At 41.0% G+C, this 19733-nt stretch overlaps 1 pseudogene; it reads right to left on the bottom strand.

Moving 5' to 3' along the window:
• Window positions 1–3674: 3674 nt before the first annotated feature.
• Window positions 3675–5519, bottom strand: LOC149234148 (AAA-ATPase At4g25835 pseudogene; annotated as a pseudogene).
• Window positions 5520–19733: the final 14214 nt, after the last annotated feature.

The raw sequence follows: 19733 nt of genomic DNA on the forward strand, positions 1-19733 counted from the left end.
GACCCTGTTGATATGTATACAAGGGTTGTTGCTGCTCGGGTTGGTTTTGCTATTGCAAGGGCTGACCTTGTGGTTGCAAAATTTGTCTGAGGCTGCAGAGGTTGGCCCTACGAGGACATGGACTGGGAGGTGTGTGGAGCATATTGCATCTGCTCCTGCATGATTTGTTGCAACTGTTGCAAGGGTTGACCTTTCGGTTGTTGCAGTTGACCTTGCCGCGGGATCATTTGCCCTTGCGGTTGCGCGAATAGTAGTTGCTGCAACAAATGTTGCCCTTGTGGTAACAAAGGCTGCCCTTGTTGTTGTAGGGGCTATCCTTGCTGTTGCAAGGGTACTTGAACAGTGCTCGGGAAATTTCCGAACTAAATCTGGCCATAGCCACCCTGGAAGGTGGATGAGCTAGGATGAATGCACTGCGTGCACTGCCTAGACTGAAGGGCGTAAGGTTGATTAACCATTCCTTGATAACCATATGGAACGTAAGGAGTTTGGTATTGGACCTGAGCCCCATACGGCTGCTGATACTGAACATTCCTCGATCCAGACGGACCAATGGGATTATGAACCTATTGGTATTGGACATTGCTTGATCTAGTAGGATCAACAGGGTTATTAGTAATACCAGAAGAAGGCTGGTTCATACCAACCATGTGAGCTTGTGAGCCACTCACATTGGTGGCACCTGACACCATAGAAACATTCAGGTTTTCCACCTCAAGTGGCGGCACAGCTTGGACACTGACTAGAGGGATGGAAGAACTAACAGAGACATTCTTCGAAATTGTCGGTTGTTCCTGATGGGTAACTAGGATTGACAATACAAGGGTATTCGAAACAGTGGGTTGCACTGGGACTGGTAACAGCTTGTTGGGAAGTCATTTTCGCATCGAACATACCTAAAGTAGGCATGGCACCTGACGCCAAAACAGGGTTATGGTAAAGTGATGAGGCACTAGGTGTACCTAAAACCAACTGTGCCAAAGACACATAGTTGGGTGGCAAACTGGTGGGAATACCCCTAGTATAGGGGAAACCCTCAAGAGGAAAGGCTTCTCTTCCTCCTTAACAGTGTGTGGAGTAGAAACTTTAGACTCTTCCAGAGAGGTGATTGGAGCATCACTTTCAGGTTCCATATGTGGGAACAAACGACGACGAATGGCCAAAGAAGTACGAGGGGATAGTTCCAAAGGAACACCTGACTGGTTGTACGGACTGTAAAGATGCTGCAATGATATCACAACAGGGTCAAACAAAGGATTTAGAGGGTAGATAACCAGTCCAAGCTGACTGTTAGTGGTCAGCGAGTCCTTAGGAGTTTGAACGGGATTGTCTGGAGATTCCAGGCCAAGATCAGCAGATGACCCAGTATTGAAAGTAGGCAGAGGACAAGATGACAAAGGTTGAATGCTCAGAACGATTCCAAGTTCAACACCTTGGTCCTCAAGTGATTCTGGTAACTCAGGAAATGGATCCTCAAATAATCTTTTAGATGGAGGAGAGGAAGAGGAACTGGGTGAACCAGATGGTTCAGCCATGATGACCTTGTCTTAGCCAACAAAAAAATTAACTTCAAGGCTTTAAAATGTTTTTTAAGGGAAACTCACGATTTGGTCTCAGAGAAGACTAACAGGGTGTTTTCGTATCGTGGGTAATCAATTATTAAGACGCATAAAAGACTAGTGCTCTTTCATTTTTTAAGAGTCGAGAAAGAAACAAAGATGACTTTATCGCTTTCGATTGGAAACGAGCTCGAAAGGACAAGTGCCCGAATGATATTTTAAGTTTAATGAGTCAAAAAGGTCAAATGACTACTTTGGATGATCTAGGAAAACAGGATTACAAGGAAACCGTGAACTGCAGAATACCTCTCAGCAAACCGAGAAGTACGAGTAGGCAATCTCCTCGAACGCTGTGTTCAGTGTATCGCGTTTGCAAGGCGGCCAACTCGACTTCCTAAGGATAAAGGATTGCAGCCTAGAGGGGTCTCCCATTATATACTTGACGATACGGGGAGCACAAATCCATACTAGCGCTGTCTAATGCCAAAGCTAACGATAGCTGCTAGGTTTAAACATGTCGGAACACGTCTCTAGCCTACACCTTGTAGATATGATCGTTAAGTGTCAAATGCGCCTTAGGTTAATTGAATTCATTTTAAAGTTTATCTTGAGTTATGCTTCAGTTTTCAGGTCTTAGCGATGCGACTCGAAAGACATTAAATGCAACTAAATGAGACAAGACCCTTTCAATTCGATGAAATGCCTACACTAGAGAGGGTAGAAACTATACAATCAAATGCAAACAACTAAGCAACTGAAAGCGAAATGACCTTTCACTACCTTACTTTTTCGAAAAATAAACTAATGAAAAATGCACTCCAATTCCTAATTTCCCGACAAGCACATATCTAATAGTCCTTTCGAAAGAAAAAGAGTTCTTTTCCTTTTTCAAATGCCAATGCAATTTTAGTATTTTAGTGATGCAAGCTATCTATCGTAGCACAATGATGCAACAAGTCATATGGTCAAGACATTAATCATGGGTATTACGATATTGATAAACACACCTATTGCAAACAAGTCATATAACTCGCATTAAATACCCATGCCACTTATTTAAACAAATTGTTAACATATAACATAAAGTGAGATACTTGGATTTTATTGCTAGTCATAATAGGTTAATAATTGATTAACTCAAGAGAAATGCTTTGTTACTCTATTAATGTGTTAAGAAAGTACAAGGGCCAATAGCTATGGTAAATTTGTTAGGTAAAAAAACATAAAAAATTAGGATGTCTATGTACATGTTACAGTCTCCCCTTTTAGGTAGGGGGCTCCTCTTCTTTAATAGAACATGTTTTAATGTTTAATGGAAAATATAATATTCAAATATAATATTTTAAAGTGAAACAACTTTTTTTAATAAAATTTAAATTAAAGAAAAGTTATAATTTGAAATTTCAACATTTTTCCCAATTATCTTAATATCAATATCATACAATGTTAATACATTTATTTTTTAAAGTTAAGGGGCATAGAATAGATGGTGATGAAGTGCACTATTAAGATACTCTATGTGAAAGTTATTGATCCAAAATTTAGTGGGGAAAAAATCTAGCCATGTCAAGTTTCATGTAGCCATTTGGTCGTGGAGTGATTTTGATGGGTTAGATACGACTAGTTACAGTTTCAATAAACAAAAAAGATAAACTCCTACTCAAAATACATAATTTAAAATTTCACTTAAACTTTCTCCATTACCATCACCATTATATAATTAAAAATAAACTTTCTACTTTATCATTACCATTATATACCATTATATAATTAAAAATACTGGGTAATAAATAATCAATCCTACCATCAACAATGTATGACTAAAGATATTTTGTAATAAATATGTAGTGTTTCAAAATGACCCACATCAAGGATAATGCAAGGGATACAACAAAGTCAATATCAATAGGGGATTGCTTGCAACATACCTTATTTTAGAGGAACGCATTAAAACAACACCTCTACCTACAAGCAAGCTTATTCATTGGGGCTGTAATTAAGTTAAAATCATTTTATACCATATAATTTAAAATAACAATAATATGGAGAAAGTTATGCAGCACGGAAGAAAAACAAAAAAATATACTATGTAATGAATAATCAAACACTATTAGATATAATATAAAACACTATTTTATTATTATTATTTTCAGCGACCAGTAACATGAACATTAATACACATCTGTCTAACCTTTGGTCGATACCGTGGTGAACCCAAAACCCGCAGGCGTGCACAAGAAGTATGGATCCATGAGTTGGATCTGTTTCAGGACTGGCTATGGAATTGATTATTCTATAAAATAGACTATGCAGGTAGATATTCAGAGATGTTTCAACAGCCGTTGCTAAGTTTAACAACATCTGGCTCTTTTTCTTCGACTCCCCCTGGGCGAAATCTGAGACCCTCTTCTCCATGAAAATTGGAGTTCGTAATTATTTCTTCAACTGCTTCGTGTCGGTCAAGGGAGTCTAATATTGCAGATGGTTTCTTTTCATCCAGCGCCGAAATAACCGCATTCAATGCTTTGAGTGGGTCATCCAGGCTACCTATCAGAATTTCCGAAATGTCTGCGGGAGTCATTGCTGCACCTCCAGACAATCTGTCCTCCACTGCAGAAAACAGCGGGTGATCTTCAATTTGCAAGTAATTGAAAGCAAGACATTTGAATGCAGGAAAAGTACAGAAGGAGAGGTGTATGTGGATGTCCATCCTGCCAGGTCTCAACAGTGCAGGGTCGAGCCTATCCTTGTGGTTGGTTGTGAAGATAATTATGCGTTCCCCTCCGCAGCACGACCACAGCCCGTCCGTGAAGTTGAGAATACCAGAAAGAGTAACTCGGCTTCCGTTTCTCTCTTCATCATCGGTTGCTCCTGCTTCTACGTTCGGAGGCTTGGAAAGCCTGTTCTTTAAATCCAAGGAGCAGTCGATGTCCTCGATAACAATCAGCGATTTGTTAGTTGTCTGTATGAGCAACGTGCGGAGTTCGGAGTTGTCTGTGACTTTTGTGAGCTCCAGGTCGTACACGTTGTACTTCATATAATTGGCTATGGCCGCAACCAGACTGGATTTTCCAGTTCCAGGGGGACCATAGAGAAGGTATCCTCGCTTCCAGGGACGGCCGACTCTGCTATGAAACTCTTTTCCTTGCCTGAACCGGTCCAGGTCCCTTATGATCTTCTCCTTCATCGCAGGATCCAGGGCCAGAGAATCGAAAGAGGAAGGATGCTTGAATGGAACACCAGTCCATCCTAGTCCGCTGCCCCATTTGTCTCTATTATTGGTATACAGCGTTCTGGTGCTGTTCGCTCTATCCAATTCAGCCGCACAACTTGCGATGTGATCAAAATATTGTGACAAGAAAGTCTTGGTTGGGTTGGCTACCTTGAGGGTAAACCAGCGACTCTCGAACTGGTCTTCCTTTCCACGATATTGAACATGGCGAGACCACCAAATGGGGTTTCCCATGAAGGAGTCCATGACCGCCTCATCGGAAGCTGGACAGAAGTGTGGCGTGGTGGAGTCCTTGGAGCGAAATACAGTGAGTCTTCGGGTGCCGTGAATGGTGTCGAGGCGGGGCAAGTAGAGGTCCACGTTGTGATATACCTCATTGGAATTGGCTCCACGACTTCCCTTAAACTCTTGAATGTCCAGATAGCAATAGGGATCGAAACGATTCCGAAAATACGACCACCATCGATTCATCCACTGATTCAACAATTCTTGGAATTGTGGAGGGAGGATATTGCGGAGGAGGGTGAAGAAGCCTACCAGTGACCATAGCTGTGCAATCTCGTTCTGCATATTTCTTCTCCACTGACACTAATTAGGGAAGGAGGGACGGAGAAAAAAATCATTCACATTCACAGGAAGGGGAAAGTAAAATGCACAGTAAGAGCCAGAAGGATCCCGTCACCACAGCCTTTATCAAAAAGAAAATCCAAAGATAATATAACACTGTCATCCCAGTCACACGGAAGCTTCCCACTAAGCACGCCAACAATAAAGCCATGGAAATTTGAGCAGGGAAAACGACTGTGATATGAGTGTTTGTCTTTGCCTACGTCAATAATTGCTAAGTGACTTGACTCATCTAATTGTTTATTCATTTAGGACACATCCTTCCAGCTTCCATACACCAAATAAATATTCACGCTGGATCATAAAATTTTGCCGTGCACGAATATATGTATATTGTTTTGTTTTTAATTTGAAATCCATGTATCTGACCTCAAATATCTAAAGAATCTTCAAAACAATAAAATCACTTTATATTTTAAAATACAACTTAAATCTCACAATCTAAAAAATAAGTTTATACAATAACATAATTGTCTTTAAAGGTACAAAGATACACCTAAGGAATATAAGACTTAAAGGAAAGATTTGGAAAGATCATCTCACCACCAATAGAGCCCATTGTTCAATGGATGCCCATAAGGTGTGTCAAACTTGCCAATGTAAGTCCCATGAGGCACTTTCCTAGAGCTTAGCTACCCATTCCTAGGCCACACAATGAGTCCCCGTGTTATATTTTACTAGTCATAAATCCCACCTCTCCAATTTTGAAGAAATTACGAACAACTTCTTCATGCGCTGCCATTTTCTTCTCCTTTTGAATGATGACAAGGTAACAACCCTCTTCTTCTCCTTTTGAATGATGACAAGGTAACAACCCTCGATTTTAGGGATGAAGTCTTCCTTGTAACTTACTTCCCACCCAACAATAGTACCAATGTGATTATACAACAATATATATTGAGAAAACAACTTTAGAATGTAAATTCAATTACCTTTATGGTTGAAAGAATTGGTATTATAGGATTTTGGAGATTCAATTAACTCTGTAGCTAAAATGTCTATAATTTACTTAGTTCACGATCATAATGCCAAAAGACATAAAATGATAGATAAAATGTCTATAATTTACTTAGTTCACGATCATAATGCCAAAAGACATAAAATGATAGATATAGCAATTATCGAATATATAGAAATTATCGATATTGGTTCTCAGGGAATTTGTAATTAGAATCTACATTCTAACTACTCTAGGGATTTAATCTCTACACGTAGAGATAGCTGGCATCTACAATTGCTAAGGCAACGTTACTCTTAAAAAAAACTAAATATAAACTGGCGGGCTAATAGTCCATCTCATAGTGTCATCAGCATCAGGAGGTTATTGGCAAGGGAGTCTAAGTGGGCCCTAGTTTTCACTTTATTATATTCTTTCTCATATTTGTGGATCCATATCTACGGCCCCACGAAGCAACTATCATAACACGTGGCAATTCAATGTTCCATGAAGTCAAACTCCCAACTATCGTTGGTGCCTGTCATGGAGCAGATGACGCAATTAGGTAGCAGAGTGAGAAAGACAATGCTAGCAAAGGAACGCATTAACAAGAAGAGTTTATCTTTCGATAGAACCTACTTTCTATTTGATGTGAGTGAAACTGTAGCCGCTAGTTGTTTACATTTCTTGCAGAGTAAGCTTCTTGAGGACTTGACAAACATGAATATTCAAATAGAGAGCGTTACTCAAGGCATAGAGCTGTCTCATATGATTAATTTGCGTTTGTAATCTTAGATAATGTCGATGATGTTCATTAGTTAAAGGCACAGTGAAAGGCACTTCTTACATACTCGAGAGTTGAACAGTCATCAATTTATAACCTAACTAGCCTTAATTGTCAATAATCCCAAGAGATTTTATGCCTTCAACAAGGTCGATCCACTCCCAAAATTTGAAGATATTGTAGATGAGTTTGTAATAGCGTTAAATGGTTTTCCTTCTGAATTAGAAAGCTATGGGAGAGATCTTAGTGGGAAGCTTGACAAATCTCACTGGAAGAATATATTGGAAGAACTTAAAAAAACAAGTCTTCACTATAACATCCAAAAGGCCAGATATTGGTGTTGTTTGAATAGAAAAGTAAGAGGTTTGGAAAAAAAGTTTCATTGCAGCACTCGAGTAAAGGTTCTCAAGTCGTGGGGGTCGTTGGGTCAAGTGGAGAAGGTAAGACAACTCTAGTAAAATAATTTTTTGGAAGGAAGAGTTCACATTATGGAAAATCCTCCATTTTATATGATGTAGGTAAGCACACTTTATTCCCCTTGTTGAGCAAACTTCTTAAAGGCTTAAATCAATTTATCGAGGGATATCATCCTTTGCTTGCGATATATTGGTTTTTTTATAGCTTTATATCAATATGATATAGTATATTTTATTGTGGTTGCAGCTCACTGAAGAATTGCCAATACTAAGCAGTGATGAAGAACCATGAAGTGATTGTTGTTGATTCTGAGGATGAACTCAGTGACTCAAGCATTAAGCAAGAAGATGTAAGTACTTGTTTTTCAATTTTTTTGTAGGAAATATTATGCATATATGATGTCAAGTTGTCCATATAAAACTCAAAGATGGGATTGGCATAGTTATTCAATTTTATTCCAAAGTCATTCTCTCTCACTAGTAGTTTCCTTGTATTTATCACAAAAAATTACGTGTATGTTGTTGGTGGGTTCTATGTTTGAATTCACTCTTAAATCTAATTTTGTTGTTTCAGCTAGAAGGCTTTATTGATGAGGAATCTGCAAGGTCTAATGAAGGATATGAAGATTTGGCTCCTTTTGATGAAAAAGATGGTGACTATTGGTCAGAGAATTCAGATGGTCAACAAGCTATAGGTAGTTTAGATGAAAATGGGGTTGACGACAAAAAATTAGTAGTTTTGACTCTTGTCAAAGGGAAGCAACAAAGTTTAAAACATGATACTTGTTCTTTTAATATGAATGGTACATGTTTAAAATAACATACGTTTGGTAAACATATTCTTAATGAGACGTCATTGCAATGCTTCTCGAGGAGAAGTCTCTCTCTGACATCTACCAGAAAATCAAGATCACATACTTCACAACGTCGCAGTGTCAGTAGTTGATCCCAAAGTGCCCCTTCTTTTGAAAATATACCTAATCTGTAATAAAAAATGATTTTGTAGTAGGTTTCTAGTTGTATGTCTTGAAAATAGATAATCAGGTATGCAAAGTAGCTATATCTACTGCAATCCATTTGTAAACCAAGTGTAACTTCTTAGGACTATCTCAAATAACAGTAGTGGTGGTCTCTAATTTCCAAGGGGAAACAATCAAATTAATTATTCCATTGAGTTGAACAATTTTGAGAAGCGTATTTACAAAATTTTAACAGAAGTATGCAATAGCATTCATCAAATGTCTATGGGTGAAAGATTAGCCTACATTTTATGTGAGAATGATAGCTTTACTGGAGCTCACTATCAACCTGTACATCCTCTTCATTTATTTCTTATATTTGTTTTGGATGACAATGTCAGAGATAGTTGGCAAGGAAGCATAATTAGTGGAAGAATTTAAGAATGTCAAGAGTGAATCACAAGTTTTTGACATTTAAAAGATCCTGTTTTGGAATTTGAGTTTGGTTAGTTCCAAGTTCAAATGTAACTTGAGCAACCATGTTTTTTTGTGGCTTGTAAGGTCTGTACCTCCTCTTCCCTTAAAGTATATCTTATATTAATGGAAAATATTTTTTAATTGATTATATTGGTATGTCTGTTGAAGCCAAATATCTTCTCAAGTAAGAATGTTATACAATTGCAACATTTCTAATTGGATCTTCTCCATCACAGCAAATTTTTCTCTGCAATATGGGTTTGTTGGGCATTTTGCAGAAGCATGACTGGCAGAGAAGAATAGCAGCAAGTGTGTCTCTGTGTTTGGCTTGCTATGATGTATTGGTCACAGATGGGGAATCCAAGGCAACTTTTGAATGGTTTCTTGATGCTGGTGCTAGTAGTGGCTGTGGTTAAGGGGAGCCAACTGATGATAAACATGCCCTTATTCATTTTATTAGCAAGTTTCCCCATGGGCGAAGGCTAAACGAAAGAAGCAAGCCACACTAGAAACACACATTCCCACAATAAGAACACCTTAAAAACACCCCCTTAGCAAGCACACCTTGATAGTTGAAATTCTTCTATTTCTGTCTGTTTCCAGTATCATGGTTTTTTCGTGATTTATTTCATTTATATCCAGTATTTAAGTAAAGTGATTTCACCACGAAATTGTTTTCTTTATATTCCGGTTTTTGTTCCCCTTTTCTTGGCTTGATCATTAAGCATTTTTCAAATAGGCACCACACTACACTACATTCGTGCGCATTTGGGGACGGGAGATGCAAAGATGGTGCAAAGGATTTTGGCCCCTCACTTGGATGGTGCAGAGGTTCACTGATGAGGTAATTTCCTCCTTCGAGATGAATCTCGACGCCTTTGAGGTCACGTTGCTAAAGGCCTTGTTGATCATAGCCAAGAGGGATTCATGTTGTCCATGGTTCCGCTGGGATTGACGACATAGCCTATAGTCTGTAACATAGAATAAGTGGTCATTGCACATGAGCAATAACCAAAACAATGAAGAAAAATTCATCTGGTTGTTGCTCGAATTACTAAAAAAAAAACATGTGTTATCTCCATTAATTAACTTGGCGTTCTGAGTCCTGGGTGTTGCAGTTAGCGATCGACACTGCTCCTAGTGAGCAACCGAAACCCTCTCTGCTTCAACCTGATTGAAATACCTCTACTATTTTCACCGTGCTTGCTTTGGGTCACTGACAGACGTAGAAGTCTCGTTCGGGTCACTGACAGACGTAGAAGTCTCGTTCGGGTCACTGACAGACATAGAAGTCTCGTCCTTGTCGGTGGATGGTGGCCATTAAGTGAGTAAATAAGAAACATATTTTCTGACAATTTGTAGATATCCTTATTCTTCCTGATCTGCAAAGTTGAACAATACAATAGAACCATATGAAAGACTACAATGTGGCAATAGATGCTCGAAGACTCCCTCTTAGCTTCCATTCCATTTCTAGTCGTGATGGAAGAAGAGTAATCATGTGTATTGTTAGTGCATTTTAGGATGACATAGTTAGCGATTCGAGAGTTGGGAGGCACGATGTCGAACAGAGGCTCGGATTGCAGCCCCTTCAAATCCACACTTGTGCCCAACAAATACGCCTTGACGGTAATATAAGTGCCCCACTCCTTCCACTGAGATTTGACGCTTGATTCCTCACTAGTGTCTATGGGCCATTTCTTGTTCCAATCTATTGTCTCCATGACTGCATTAGAGGTTGAAAACCCTGGTGCTAATTCCAAAACCATGGTGGGATTCCTTAGCAAGAAAGTTATAGCAAAGCCATGAAACCTAGTGTTTGCAAGCACTCTTCTTGAGAAAGAATTATGTAGCTGAGGAATTGAATGAATATCTCTGGAAGGAAATGTGGGGTTGATGGGAATTTGCAGAGATTTAATATAGGATGAAGTAAACCTATTTAGAGCAGAAGACCCACGGAAGAGAGATGACATTGTTGTCCGCTGCGAAAGAGAACCCGAGAAAATTCATTGCAACGACACGGAATCCATCGTTATTTCCAAGTGTTCAAAATTATTTGGATGCAATTTTGTCGAAAATGAATGGTTCTTATTAGCTAGAAGGACGAAAATGAAGGGATCTCATTGACTAGAGTGAATAGTATTTGCCCAAACAATTCCATATAGGGACACCTTCGGTGTAATTAAACTGCACGTATGTTCATACCATCATCGAAGGACTGGACAAGTGATCAAATCAAAGTTGATTTTAGTTGTTTGTTTTAGCACTAAAGAAGATTCCTATGTACTTCATGCTTTTTATGATTTAATAAAAGTGAATCCATTTTATACCTCTAATAAAAGTTAAATGTAGTTTTAATATAATTTCAAACAAATGGATAAAGAAATGGAATAAATGTTTATAAATATTGATGAAGAGTGCATGATCCGGATTTAAACAGGAACGCAACAAATCATAGAGATAACCATAAACAAAGAGATGCAGCGGAAATAATACTTCATTTCATTAATGTAAAATACTGAAATATGCTTACAAATAGAAATGGACATAAACCAGCCAGGGTGATGGTAGCTTATCTCTGAGAAGAGATGTGGTGGCTACATGCCTCTGAACTGTGTTACAATGAGGCTTGAAGGCCTATTTATTATTGAGCAACAACGGAAAACCCTAAACATCCAAAAACCTAACCCTAGGAGATGAAACGCAAAACTGTGGGCCCCGTTTGGGTAAATTGGTACATCAACTTCCCGGGGTCGTAACTTTGGCATACGATCTTTGTTTGACGCGCACAATAGCTTGTTAGAAAGATCTATCCAATGACTAAAACTTTGGCAAGAGCAACATCGGTCCATCAATCCATTGACCCATTTTGCTCCCAGATTTCCCAAAAAACGTCGTTTAGGGCCTCAAAACGGCTCTGGAAGTCCAGGACCCGAAAAATTGCTAAAAATAGTAAATTGTGCTACAAATAAGGAAACTGAAAAAATGAAAGAGACAGTTGTGGGGGTCCCAATGGGATAGGTGGGTGGCCACCAACATCCACCTGGATCATTCCTCCCCCCATAGGAAGCAATGGTCCCCATTGTGTTGAGTTCCTCCATCTGCTGAACTTGGTCCCTAGTGAGATGTTCTGCAATCTCTGACGTGTCTAGTAATGGTGGGAAGCATGGTAGAGGGTGGTCCACATTGAACACTCGATGCAAGCGAAGGAATGGGGGAATGCTGTGCTCTAAAGCATTGTTCCCCACAACCTTGGTACTGGTGTAAGGACCATGTCGCTTCTTGTACTTGTCATTTTTTAGAATGGAGCGGTGATATATCAGCCCATTGGGTAGAGGTGCTATGGGATTCAAATCAAATGAATGCTTGACCTGACAGTGCAACGATACCCCTTTGGGTGGGGAGAAGATGTTCCTGTGTTCTTTCATGACCATATCCACCTGCTACGACTACTGGGAGGGGTCATGGATGTGGCTACGATCTTCCCCTTACTTTGAGAGTGAACCAGACAGAAAATAAATTTCCTAGTATGGGAGATGATCTTACTGCCTTTCTTAGTAGAGATCAAAGAGGTGGCGATAGATGGGGCTATCTTCGGTATCCTGTATAATGAATTACCCAAAGTAATAATAATAACGCGAGGCCTTCAATCATATACAACATGTCGCTTCCATAAGTATGGCTAGCCTAATAGTACATCACAATACTCAAGAGGTGCAACATTACACAATACCTCATCTGTGAAGGGCTTGATGCTATAGGGAAGGCGACACTACTGGTGGACTTAGAAATCTCGTCCTTGGTGAAGCCACCCGATGCTCTATGGCTGCGGGTGTGGTGTAGTTAGTAGGACCAATCGCTTCACTACCTTTGCTGAAATGAGGTTCTCTTGGTTGACACTGTCGACAATGAACTGTAGCGGCGAACCCTTCACCCACATTTGTGAGTGGAAAAGACGCTCCCCCTCCTCTGGATCTTCAGGCTCAGTCTTATAGATCTTGGTGGTGGCAACAACGGCACTGGTCTCCACATCAATGATCTGCTTCCTTGTCATTCCCCTTGTCGTGTTCTGACTCAGGGTCAGAACATGCATCTGATTCGGAAGCCTTCAACTCTGCCACCAACAACTATTTGGTCCGACACTCACTTGTGTTATGAGTGGGGCTCTTATGGAACTCACACCACTTTCCTGTGTCCTTCTTCGACTTCGTGGTGTTGTTCTTTTCTTGTGGCTTCAATAGGTTGTCTTGGGTCACCCTGCCTTGGCTTTGTCCTTTGGTCTTAGGATTCACAGATCCAAAGTCTCGTTTCTTATGTTTAAACTTCTGCTCGATTTTTATAGCGTATCGGTACGTCGTGCCGAGCTTCAGGATCTCCATCTCGTCCTCAATGTATCTGTGTAGGCAGCTGCACTATTTGAGTACCAAATGCAACTTAGAATCCTTGATACCCAACTATGTGTGAAGGGTATGAAAAATGTTTGTGAACCTTGGCACATAATGGTCCCTTCCCTACCGCAGCGTGGTCCACTGTATGTATTCGTCCTCATAGGTTTTGATAGGGTAATACTGCTCCTTGATGGCGTCCTAGAATGAATTCCAAGTGGGAGCGGCTAAAAATAGTGAGTTTGTGCTTTCATCCTTTTGCTCGCAGTAGGTTTCCCACCAGTCCTTGATGTGGGGCGCTGCTTTGAGAAGAGCGAAAATAATCTTCTCCTGATTGGAAAAATCATGAACAGAAAAATACCCTTCTAGCAGATTTAACCATTTATCTACGAAATCTACGTGTATCAGACCCTCGAATATGGGGATTTCAAAATTAACTTGTACCTTAAAGGGTGTGGAATTTACAGAGTAGCTGTTGGAAGCTGATACGTCACCCCTGGGTAGTCGTTGAAGGATCTGGGCAATGTTGTCCATCATCGCGATCGTTTGTTGCCCGAGGGCTTCTTTGAGCAAGATTTTGATAGGATCTCCTACCCCCTCGTCTTTCTCCTCATCCGCCATCAGAGGCCATCGGGATTTTCGAGCCTGGTCTTGCAAAGGTTCGACCAGTTCAAGTCCTAACTCCTTATATCTCGACCTCGTTGGGGACATGCAAAGAAAAACAGAGAAAAAGCAGACCGCTCTGATACCACTAATCCATATTTATACAGGAATGAAACAAATTATAGAGATAACCATAAACACAGAGATGCGGCGGAAATAATGCTTCATTTCATTAATATAAAATACTGAAATATGCTTACAAACAGAAATGGACATAAACCAACTAGGGCGATGGTAGCTTATCTCTGAGAAGAGATGTGGTGGCTACATGCCTCTGAACTGTGTTATACTGAGGCTCGAAGGCCTATTTATTGTTGAGAAACAACAAAAACCCATAAACATCCAAAAACCTAACCCTAGGAGATGAAACGTGAAACTATGGGCCCCATTTGGGTAAATTGGTACATCAACTTCCCGGGGTCGTAACTTTGGCATACGATCTCAGTTTGAAGCGCACAATAGCTCGTTAGGAAGATCTATCTGACAACTACAACTTTGGGAAGAGAAACATCAATCCATGGATCCATGTTGCTCCCATATTTCCCAAAAATTGTCATTTAGGGCCTCAAAACGCCTCTGAAAGTTCAGGACCTGAAAAACTGCTAAAAATAGTAAATTGTGCTACAAATAAGGAAACTGAAAAACTGAAAGAGACAGTTGTGGGGTTCCCAGTGGGATAGTTGGGTGGCCACCAACATCCACTTGGATCATTCCTCCTCCCTTAGGAAGCAATGGTCCCCATTGCGTTGAGTTCCTCCATCTGCTGAACTTGGTCCCTAATGAGCTGTTCGGCAATCTCTGTTGTGTCCAGTAATGGTGGGAAGCATGGTAGAGGGCGGTCCACATTGAACACTCGGTGCAAGCGAAGGAATGGGGGAATGATGTGCTCCAAAGCATTATTCCCCACAGCCTTAGTACTTGTGTAAGGACCATGTCGCTTCTTGTACTTGTCATTTTTTAGAATGCAGCAGTGATATATCGGCCCATTGGGTAGAGGTGCTCTGGAGTCAGATCGAATAAATGCTTGACCTGACAGTGTAATGGTACCCCTGTAGGTGGGGAGAAGATGTTCTTGTGTTCTTTCATGACCATATCCACCTGATGTGGCTGCTACGTGGAAGAACCCTTCGCAGGGGTCATGGATGTGGCTACGATCTTCCCCTTACTTTGACAGGGAACCAGATAGAAAATAAATTTCTTAGTTTGGGAGATGATCTTACAGCCTTTCCTAGTAGAGATCAAAGAGGTGGCGGTAGATGGGGCTACCTCCGGTATCCTGTATAATGAATTACCCAAAGTAATAATAACAATGCGAGGCCTTGACACATATACAACCTCATTTGTGAAGGGCTTGATGTTGTAGGGAAGGTGGCACTGCTAGCGGACTTGGAGATCTCGTCCTTGGTGAAGCTGCTGACAATGTATGGCTGTGGGTGTGGTGTAGTCGATAGGCCCAACCTCTTCACTACCTTTACTAAAATGAGGTTCTTTTGGTTGCCACTATCGATAATGAATTGTAGCGGCGAACCCTTCACCCACATTTGTGAGTGGAAAAGATTCTCCCCCTCCTCTAGATCTTCAGGCTCATTCTTCTAGATCTTTGTGGTGGCAATAGTGACACTGGGCTCTACATCAATGATCTGCTTCCCTTTGTCATTCCCCTTGTCTGGTTCTCACTCAAGGTCAGAACATGCATCTGATTCAGAATCCTTCAACTCGGCCATCAGTGACTACTTGGTCCAACACTCACTTGTGTTATGAGTGGGGCTCATATGGAACTCACACCACTTTCCTGTGTCCTTCTTCGACTTTACGGTGTTGTTATTTTCTTGCGGCTTCGACGACTTGTCTTGGGTCACCTCGCCCTGCCTTTGTCCCTTTGTCTTCAGATTCACAGATCCAAAGTCTCGCTTTTTCTGTTTAAACTTCTGCTCGATTTTTACAGTGTATCGCTATGCCATGCCGAGCAAGGAGATGTTCAGGAACTCCATCTCATCCTGCATGTATTTGTGTAGGCAGTCGTGATATTTGAGTCTCAAGTGCAGCTCAGAATCCTTGATACCCAATTGTGTGCGAAGGGTATTAAAAATGTTTGTGAACTCTGACACATCTTCGTCCCTTCCCTGCCGCAACATGGTCCACTTTATGTATTTGTCCTCATAGCTTTTAATAGGGTAATATTGCTCCTTGATGGCGTCCCAGAATGAATTCCAAGTGGGAGCGGCTTAAAATAGTGAGTTCATGCTTTCATCCTTCTGCTCGTAGTAGGTTTCCCACCAGTCCTTGACATGGGGGGCTGCTTTGAGAAGAGAGAAAATAATCTTTTCCTGACTGGAAAAATCATGAACAGGAAAATACCATTCTAGTAGATTTAACCATTTATCTACAGTATCTGCGTCTATATAACCCTCGAATATGGGGATTTAAAAATTAAATTGTACCTTAAAGGGTGTGGCATTTCCAGAGTAGCTATTGGAAGCCGATGTGTTGCCCTTGTGTAGCTGCTGAAGGATCTGGGCAAAAATGTCCATCATCGCGCTCCTTTGTTGCTTGAGGGTTTCTTCGAGCAAGATTTTGATAATATCTCCTACCCCCTCATCTTTCTTTTCATCTGCCATGGGATGTCATCGGGATTTGTGAGGCTGGTCTTGCAAAGGTTTGACCAGTTCAAGCCCTACCTCCTTGTATGCAGACCTCGTTGGGGACATGCAAAGAAAAACAAAGAAAAAGAAGACTGCTCTGATACCACTGATCCAGATGTAAAAAAGAATGCAACAAATTACAGAGATAACCATAAACACAGAGATGCAGCAGAAATAATACATCATTTCATTAATTTAAAATACTAAAATATGCTTACAAACAGAAATGGACATAAACCAGTTAGGGCGATGGTAGCTTATCTCTGAGAAGAGATGTGGTGGCTACATGCCTTTGAACTATGTTAAAAAGAGGCTCGAAGGCCTATTTATTGTTTAGAAACAATGGAAAACCCTAAACATCCAAAAACCTAACCCTAAGAGATGAAATGCCAAACTGTGGGCCCCATTTGGGTAAATTGGTACATCAACTTGCCGAGGTCGTAACTTTGGCATATGATTTCCGTTTGACGCGCACAATAGCTCGTTAGAAAGATCTATCCGAGGAATACAAATTTTCAAAGAGAAATACTAGTCCATGGCCCCATGTTGCTCCCAGATTTCCCAAAAAACGCCATTTAGGGCCTCCAAATGGCTGCAGAAGTTCAGGACCTGAAAAACTGCTAAAAATAGTAAATTGTTCTACAAATAAGGAAACTGAAAAACTGAAAGATATAATTGTGGGGGTCCCAGTGGGATAGGTGGTGGCCACCAACATCCACCTGGATCATTCCTCCCCCCTTAGGAAGCAATGGTCCCCATTGCGTTGAGTTACTCCATCTGCTGAACTTGGTCCCTAGTGAGCTATTCTACAATCTCTGATGTGTCTAGTAATGGTGGGAAGCATGGTAGAGGGCAGTCCACATTGAACACTCAGTGCAAGCGAAGGAATGGGGGGAATTCTGTGGTCCAAACCATTGTTCCCACAGCCTTGGTACTGGTGTAAGGACCATGTCGCTTCTTGTACTTGTCATTTTTTAGAATGGAGCGGTGATATATCGGCCCGTTGGGTAGAGGTGCTTTGGGAGTCAGATCGAATGAATGCTTGACCTAACAGTGCAACGGTACCCCTGTGGGTGGGGAGAATATGTTCCTGTGTTCTTTCATGACAGTATCCACCTGCTGCGTCTTCTGCGTGGAGGAACCCTTCGCAAGGGTCATGGATGTGGTTACGATCTTCCCCTTACTTTGAGAGGGAACTAGATAGAAAATAAATTTCTTGGTGTGGGAGATGATCTTACTTCCTTTCTTAGCAGAGATCAAAGAGGTGGCGGTAGATGGGGCTACCTTTGGTATCCTGTGTAATGAATTACCCAAAGTAATAATAACAACATGAGGCCTTGACTCATACACAACATGTCGCCTCCATAAGTATGGCTGACCTAATAGTACATCACAAACAATAAGAGGTGAAACATCACACAATACCTCATCTGTGAAGGGCTTGATGTTGTAGGGAAGGCGACAGTGCTGGCGGACTCAAAGATCTCATCCTTAGTGAAGCCACCCGATACTGGACGACTGCGGGTGTGGTGTAGTCGGTAGGCCAAACTGCTTCACTACCTCTGCTGAAATGAGGTTCTTTCGGCTGCCACTGTCGACAATGAATTGTAGCGGTGAAACCTTCACCCACATTTGTGAGTGGAAAAGACGCTCCCCCTTCTCTGGATCTTCGGGCTCATTCTTTTGGATATTAGTGGTGGCAACAGTGGCACTGGGCTCCGCGTCAATGATCTACTTCCCTTTGGCATTCCCCTTGTCAGGTTCTGACTCAAGGTCAGAACATGCATCTGATTCAGAAGCCTTCAACTCGGCAACCAGTGATTGCTTGGTCCGACACTCACTTGTGTTATGAGTGGAGCTCTAATGGAACTCACGCCACTTTCCTGTGTCCTTCTTGAACTTCGTGGTGTTGTTCTTTTCTTGTCGCTTCAACGAGTTTTCTTGGGTAACCCCACCTTGGCTTTGTCCTTTGGTCTTCGGATTCGTAGATCCAAAGTCTCACTTCTTCTGTTTAAACTTTTGATCAATTTTTACAGTGTATCATTACGTCATGTCGAGCTAGGAGATGTTCAGGCCATCTCATCCTAGATGTATTTGTGTAGGCAGTCACTGTATTTGAGTACTAAATGCAACTCATAATCCTTAATACCGAACTATGTACGAAGGGTATGAAAAATGTTTGTGAATTTTGGCACATCTTGGTCCCTTCCCTGCCACAGCATGGTCCACTTTATGTATTTGTCCTCATAGCTTTTTACAGGGTAATACTGCTCCTTGATGGCGTCCCAGAACGAATTCCAAGTAGGAGCAGCTGAAAACAGTGAGTTTGTGCTTTCATCCTTCTACTCGCAGTAGGTTTCCCACCAATCCTTGACGTGGGGGGCTGCTTTGAGAAGAGTGAAAATAATCTTTTCCCGACTGGAAAATTCATGAATAGAAAAACACCCTTCTAGCAGATTTAGTCATTTATTTATGACATCTACGTCTATCTGACCCTAGAATATTGGGATTTCAAAATTAACTTGTGCCTTAAAGGGTGTGGCATTTCCAGAGTAGATTTTGGAAGCTGATGCGTCACCCTTGGGTAGCCGCTGAAGGATCTGGGCAAAGCTGTCTATCATCGCGCTCCTTTGTTGCTTGAGGGCTTCTTCAAGCAAGATTTTGATAGGATCTCCTACCCCTTCGTCTTTATTTTCATCCGCCATGGGAGGCTGTTGGGATTTTCGAGGCTGGTCTTGCAAAGGTTCAACCATTTCAAGCCTTAACTCCTTATATCCCGACCTCATTGGGGACATGCAAAGAAAAACAAAGAAAAAGCAAACCGCTCTGATACCATTGATCCAAATTTAAACAGGAATGCAACAAATTATAGAGATAACCACAAAACAGAGATGCAATGGAAATAACACTTCATTTCATTAATGTAAAATACTAAAATATGCTTACAAACAGAAATGGACATAAACCAACTAGTGCGATGGTATCTTTTCTTTGAGAAGAGATGTGGTGGCTACATGCCTCTGAACTGTGTTACAATGAGGCTCGAAGGCCT

Source organism: Pinus tabuliformis, chromosome 8 (genome assembly GCF_031772625.1).
Source record: "Pinus tabuliformis cultivar Carrire ecotype Pingquan chromosome 8, CPIR1, whole genome shotgun sequence".
NCBI classification, from domain to species: domain Eukaryota; kingdom Viridiplantae; phylum Streptophyta; class Pinopsida; order Pinales; family Pinaceae; genus Pinus; species Pinus tabuliformis.